Source organism: Vicugna pacos, chromosome 5 (assembly GCF_048564905.1).
Source record: "Vicugna pacos chromosome 5, VicPac4, whole genome shotgun sequence".
Lineage (NCBI taxonomy): Eukaryota > Metazoa > Chordata > Mammalia > Artiodactyla > Camelidae > Vicugna > Vicugna pacos.
In genome coordinates, this window is record NC_132991.1 from 91,246,723 (window position 1) to 91,252,722 (window position 6,000).

The window sequence follows — 6,000 nt, forward strand, 5'->3', positions numbered from 1 at the left end:
AGCAACAGAGACTTCATGAAAGATGGGAGCTGAATGTGGGACCCACGCACTCAGGATGTTCCTGAGAACAAACAGAGACCTCGTGGCTTTCCCTTGAATGGCACAGCACTGTCCTTGATCATGGGTGGGGAAGGGGTCCCCAGTAACATCCCCTCCCAACCCCGACCTCTATAGATACCCCATTGCAAGACCAAGGCCGCAAATCAGTCCATAAAAATGTCATTTCCACACACACTGTGAAAAGTATCAGATATTTTGGCACACCTGCATCTCAAGATCTTTAACTTAATCGCGTCTGCAAAATCCCTTTTACCATGGAAAGTTACATGTCCACAGGTTTTAGGGATTAGGACGTGGACACATTTAGGGGTGCATTATGCAGCTACCACAGTAACCATGATCAAATTACCAAGTGTTTATCATTTATTGAACGCTGCAGACCAGTCAGGCACCTTACATATATTCCATCACTTAATTCTGAAATAGCCCTTCTGGGTATCTACTGCCACTACCCCAGTTAGACCAATGAGAGAAAGATGGCTTAGAGGAAATCCTCTCCCACGTCTAGGAAGAGGTAAACCCAGTGTTCATAGCCCAGCTCTCTGAATTCTGCTCTCCCGTCCCTAAAAAAATGAAAAAAAAAATTCAATCTTTGAAAGTAAATCAGTGGATTTGAAGTTCTCTTAGTAGATGTGAAGCAAAGAGGATCACAGCCAGACTGTTGGCTTGATGGACCACTCTGGCCAACAGATGCTGCCACATCTGCTTCTATAAAGCCACTGCAAACATCGCCTGCATCCCACCTTCCTCTCTGATAAAAGTGCATTAAGTGACTGCAGGAGCCAATCCAGTGAGCTTGGGTCTCTGAATCTGCCGCTGGGACTCCACACGGGAGAGGGTGGGGATTCTTTGACCCCAAAGCACCGTGTTAAATACGCTCGCTGCTGTTCTTCTATTTCCTCTTCCCTAGACCGAAGGCCTGGACTTCTCAGCTGATGAAATAAGATGAGCTGCATTCTTTTGTTGGGATCCACATTCACAGTCTCTTGGCTGGCACTTAACAGCACATTGGCATCTCTAAAAGCTGAACAAAACTTGCCTCAAAAGAAAAAGCAAAATTTGTGAACACATAAGACATCTGAGCCTTATTTGTCTCTGAACTAGGGTGCTGTGGAGGTCACAGCTTGGTGAATAAATCAGAGGAGGAGGGCACGAAAAACAAGCAGTCTGTCTAGGCTCCCTGCCCCAGGGGCACGAGGTGGCAGAATTTGCTAAGCACCACTCCGCGGGCTGCCGAGCCCCGGGCTGGCGGCCAGGAGAGCGAGGCTTGGCGTTTTCACCAGGGCCCAGTAACTAGGTCATGGTTTAACTGGGAAAAGTGTGTGGTCCTGTGGGCATAAGCTGCTTCTTCAAGGCTCCATGCGGCCCCAAGAGCACTGCAGTCTGCCTTTCTTTCCTCTCCTTTCCATTCTGCTTTGTCACAGTGTGTCACACCCTCTTGTCTGGCCCCTGGCTGGACCAGGACCTGCCGGGACATCACCCAGGTTGACACCAGTGGCTCGGAGGGTGAGCACGGTTGCTGCGACCCATTCCAAGTCACGCATTCTCCACTCTCAAAGCGAGCTATTGCGGTAGCAACACTCATGTCTTCAAAAGAGGGCATAGCTTTGTAAAAGGAAACATTACGTTGAAAAAATAAATAAAATTCACTGAAAATTCTTCCACATACATTTGTCTCTTGATCTTCCTTTAAAATTTATTGTAGAATCTTCCTCTGACTGAGAGTGAGAGGCTGGCTGCCCCCAACTTCCCTTCTGATCACTCTCAGATAACAAAAAGCTCTCTGGTTAATTTTAGTCCTGAAACAGACGCATGTCTTTAATTAGAATAATGCCATGTTACCTACGGGGCATGGATGGGCATCACATACTAACAGACACTACTGGCATATGCCCTGTGATGCAGCCAGACCTCTAAGCCTCCCCTCCCCGCCCTCTCTCCCAGCTGAGCTTGCGGTGGGGAAGCAGCCGGGGTGGTCTTCTGTTCTCACCTCCCCCTGCAGGCAGAGAGAGAGGACCAGACAGTTCTTAGGGGGCGGGGTAGCTCTGTATCCCGGGGCCTGGCACATGGTGAGGCTGGTTTGGTTCTACTTGGGGTGCTTTAGAAATGCCCTCCTGGACATATATCTCCACAAAACACGACTTCTGAGAGATCATGCACCCCAATATTCACAGCAGCACTACTTACAGCAGCCAGGACATGGAAGCACCCCAAATGTCCACCGAGAGAAGGCTGGATAAAGAAGATGTGGTGTATATAAATATATATACACAATGGAATACTACTCAGACATGAAAAGAATGAAATAATGCCATTTGCAGCAACATGGATGGACCTGGAGATGGTCATACTAAGTGAAGTAAGTCAGACAGAGAAAGACAAATAATGATATCATTAATATATGTAATCTAAAAAAATGACACAAATGAACTTATTTACAAAACAGAAACAGACTCACAGACATAGAAAACAAACTTGTAGTTACCAAAGGGGAAAGAGGGGGAGGGATAAATTAGGAGTTTGGGATTTGTAGATCCAAACTGCTGTTTATAAAATAGATAAACATGGTCCTACTGTACAGCACAGGGAACTATATTCAGTAACTTGTCATAACCTATAACGAAAAAGAATACACATATAAATGTAGAAGTGAACCCCTTGGCTGCACACCAGAAACATGACCTTCTAAATCAACTATACTTGAATTTAAAAAAAAAAAGGAATGCCCTCTGCTCCCTTCCCTGTGGGGTTCCTTGGCCTTGGCCCTGAGCACCTTTCAAATGGTCCCTATAACTCCTCGCTCAGCCCTGGGGTGCCCTGCAGCTCACCCCAGTCTCCTTTTCTAGGGTTTCTTCACCCCTCCATGCAGTCACTCTAACCTGAATCCAATGACTCTCCCCTGTCAGCCGTCCTGGGTTGAAATAATGTCCCCCGAAATACACATTTACCCAGAACCTCAGAATGTGACTTTGTTTGGAAATAAGGCCTTTGCAGATGTAAATAGTTAAGATGAAGTCATAGTGGATTCAGGTGGGCCCCAGTCCAGTGACCAGGGTCCTTATAAGATGGGAAAACCCAGAGGCAGAGGGAGGAAGTCCACGTGACGCTGCAGGCGGGGAAGGGAACGGCGCCTCTGCGAGCTGAGCAACTCCAAGGACTGCGGGAGCAGCCAGGAGCGGGGAGAGAGGCGGGGATCACAATCTCCTGCAGAGCCTCCAGAGGGAACTGGCCCTGCAGATGCTTCCAGAATGTGAGAGAACACATTTCCATTGTGTTAAGCCACCCAGTTTGTGGTACTTCATTATGGCCACCCTGGGAGATGAACGCACCAATGTCCCCCCCGATTAGTCCCCATCTGGTTGGAGGAAATGTTTGTCCCCACAAACCTGGAAGGACAGGCTGACCCCCCCTAGGGCAGCCCTCCCCTGGCCCTGCCACCAAAGCCTTTGGTGAGCTCTTCTCTTGTTCCCTCCATTTCCTGGTGGCAGTTGGACCCCAGACCACCGTCCATTTTCTCCTTCTCAGTGAGGATTAGACACCCGTCCTCAGCATCATTCAACTTCGCCTTGACCTCCCCTGGGCTGTGAGCTGGGGACTAGCATCCTGTCTCCCCTCTCCCAAGGTGGGCACCTACAGCAAGGCAACCGTTCTCTCCAAAGAGATCTCTCTACCAGTCTCCTCCCAGAGGCATGCTCTGAGCAAATCCAGTCTTGCTGAGAGGCCCAGGTGTGGGACCATGTGTTCCTTCACTCCCTTTGAAGTTGTTCATCTGGGGGTGGTTTGGGGTTTGTTCACACTCATTTTGGTTCCCCAGTCCAGCTCTAACAACCTGTTACAGGTGGTCCTGTAATATGTTTTACATGTATAAATACACATAAACATATAGAAATATATTTTACATTGCTGGGACGGGACAGTATAAAGTTTACATACTGCCTTTCTAATTGTAATAGGTTGAATTCTGCTCCCCTCCTCCCCCACCGAAAAAAGACACATCCTCTCAGAATCCATGAGTGTGATCTGATTTGGCAAAAGAGTCCTTGCGCACATCATTCACTTAAGGGTCTCAAGGTGAGATCACCGTGAACGCAGGGTGGGTCCTAAATCTGATGACAGGTGTCCTCGTAAGCACAGAGGAGAAGGTGCCGTGAAGACAGAGGCAGAGGCTGGAGCCACGTGCCAGACGCCTTGCGCCCCCAGCAGCTGGGAGGCGAGGAAGGACTCTGCCCGGAGCCTTGGGCGAAGTCCATGCTGTCAGACATTGTGGTCAGTGTCTTCCATGACACTCACTATTCTGTCACTATTCTCTGTGTAAGGCAGCCGATCAATCCTCTACTGCAAAATACTGAGAATTTGAAAATTGAACTAACTAAATCCTAAGGAATTAAATGCACGTGAGCGTTCATTTTGAGTATCTGGTAAATTCCTTAAGAAGGTTCCCTAGGGGTGGAGTTACAGGGTCAAAGATACACCCTCCACTGTGTGCGAGCCTCCCTTGCGTGAAGCTTATCCCTCAGGGCCTATCATGTCTGTAAATATTAGCTGATGCTAGTCGGTCCAAGACATGGCCAAGCCCTGGGACTCACTTATATAACAACACTTACAAATGCCGTCCTTGTGAGCGTGAAACACAGCCTTCTGAAAACCAGGCACAGCCTAGCTCTTAGCCCGTCTGCGTCAGCCATCTGATACAGTTTTGCTAGCACACAGCCATCAGTTTTGGCACCAATGTGTATTAAAATGTGTTTCTTTCTGCTTTTTCTCAATTCTAAAAGCAAACCCTGAAATATAACAAGTCATCTTTAAGCATCAAGAACAAATACGGGGTCAGCTTCCTCCTTGGTCTTTAATACTCAAAGACAAACCTGAAAGCTGCCGGAAGTAGCGTTAGCCCGAGAAGTCTTCGGGTACCTTTGTTCTGAAGAAGTCAGCATAGAAAAAAATCACTGAAAACTGTATTTATCCTGACTCAAACGATCTGAGATTCAACTTGCATTTTGCTAACATCTAATTATTTTTACCTTGAGAATATTTGTATCACTTAACCTGGGGACATATTCTGGACAATGAGAGTAGTGGGTGAAATAAACTCAAAGATTTCCGAGATTCTGTCCTCCTGCTCGTGTTTAAAGGGCTCGTCTGAAGGGCATTCGCATGTTCATTTCTAAGTCTGAACAGATATGTCTGAACCACATGAAGCCTTGCGATGTACATCATTCAGAGACGGTGTCTGAAGTCAAGACCTTGCAAGAATAGTAGTCACAAAGGTCACAAGCACATTAAACCGAGGCAATTCTACCAGGAAGCCTACCTCATTTGTTTCAGTGGAAAAAAGCATTGGGTTTTTATATGAACTACTCTCTTGAGGATATAATTAGAGACAACAAAATAAATCATGGAATCATTATCCAACTAGCTATCGTGTCTCGTTTGTAAGTTTATAAGAGACTGTGGCCTGCCCTAAGCTTACCAGAGATGCCTATAGAATGCTGATGTGGAATCTGACAATGACTTAAACATTTTAGTCTAGAAAGAAGTTGATTAGGACCATCAGATAGGAGATTCATTATTAGTTTGGCTGAGAACTATCGGGTAAGACTCCTTCTTGATTCTAAGAGAGAAACACAAACACGTTTGCGCATATGCACACAGGCACACTCATGCACACATGCTAAAAAGTACAGAGCAGTGCAGAGGAGCAGCCCCGCCTCCCTCTTCTTGGCACCGTTATGCCTCTTCTTCGGGAGGAAGTATCACCACTGTATATCATGAAGAAAGGCCTGTAGTAGTAAAGTCATCACCAAGAAAGGTGACATTTCCACACAACACACCTTCAGTTAATGAAGGGCCAGTAGACACTGGTCCTCAGGCTGCCTGCCGTATCTCTAGAAGACCCAGGGGCAATGCCCTTGAATTATTTAAATTTATTTTTCCTTAATA

The 6,000-nt window shown here is 46.8% G+C and overlaps 1 long non-coding RNA gene across 1 annotated transcript; it reads left to right on the plus strand.

The window, feature by feature from the left end:
* Positions 1 to 3,145: 3,145 nt before the first annotated feature.
* LOC140696265 (uncharacterized) lies at positions 3,146 to 5,166 on the plus strand. Its single transcript, XR_012072403.1, has 3 exons — positions 3,146 to 3,310; positions 4,014 to 4,131; positions 4,836 to 5,166. It is a non-coding gene; the product is annotated as an uncharacterized lncRNA (long non-coding RNA).
* Positions 5,167 to 6,000: the final 834 nt, after the last annotated feature.